This window comes from Pseudophryne corroboree, chromosome 8 (assembly GCF_028390025.1).
Source record: "Pseudophryne corroboree isolate aPseCor3 chromosome 8, aPseCor3.hap2, whole genome shotgun sequence".
In the NCBI taxonomy this organism is placed as follows: Eukaryota; Metazoa; Chordata; class Amphibia; order Anura; family Myobatrachidae; genus Pseudophryne; species Pseudophryne corroboree.
In genome coordinates this window covers 217248208-217248919 of record NC_086451.1, presented here as the reverse complement: position 1 = coordinate 217248919, position 712 = coordinate 217248208, and the positions used below count along the sequence as shown (strand labels likewise).

Here is a 712-nt window from a genome sequence, read left to right as displayed (position 1 = left end):
TGTTTACAGTACCTGATCTTCCCAGATAGTCTCCCTAGTCTGGTACTGATCAGGCCCGACACTGCTTCGCTTCCAAGATCGGGCGAGATTGGGCCTTTCCAGTGAGGTATGACTGTAATAAACTTTTTACCATACATTTGTCAGATTTAATATCTCATCACATAATTGGTGCGGAAGTGGTGTGGATGGGAATAGGGTGCTGTCGGTGGGTAGGGGTGGGTATCGGGAGGGGTGTGTGGATTTATAATAAAGGTATAGGAGGTGGGTGGGGAGGGGAGGGGGGGGGGAAAGAGATGATATGAGGCGGGGGTGTAACAGGATACAACCGTGATAATCCAATGGCCATATAGTTTCACAGGAACGGAGCGATTTCGTAATAATCGTTAAATCCCTTCGGCTGGAGTGTTTGTAATTGAAAGATCCAGTACATTTCTCTGCGTGATAGTTTGTTGGCCAAATCGCCACCTCTTTCTCCCAGCTTCACTAGTTCAATAGCTTTAAAAGTTAGTGCCTCCGGATTGGAGTTGTGTACAAGGTTAAAGTGTTTAGACACTGCGTGGTTCTCCATTTTATTTTTTATATTGCGGACATGCTCTTGGATTCTCATTTTCAGTGGTCTCTTCGTTTTGCCCACATATTGTTTCCCGCAGTTGCATTCTAATAAATAAATCACAGATTGTGTATTGCAGTTTATGAAGTCTTTAATCTTGTA

At 44.0% G+C, this 712-nt stretch overlaps 1 pseudogene; it reads right to left on the bottom strand.

Moving 5' to 3' along the window:
- On the bottom strand, positions 1 to 120 carry LOC134953120 (5S ribosomal RNA; annotated as a pseudogene).
- Between the last annotated feature and the right edge of the window lie 592 nt (positions 121 to 712).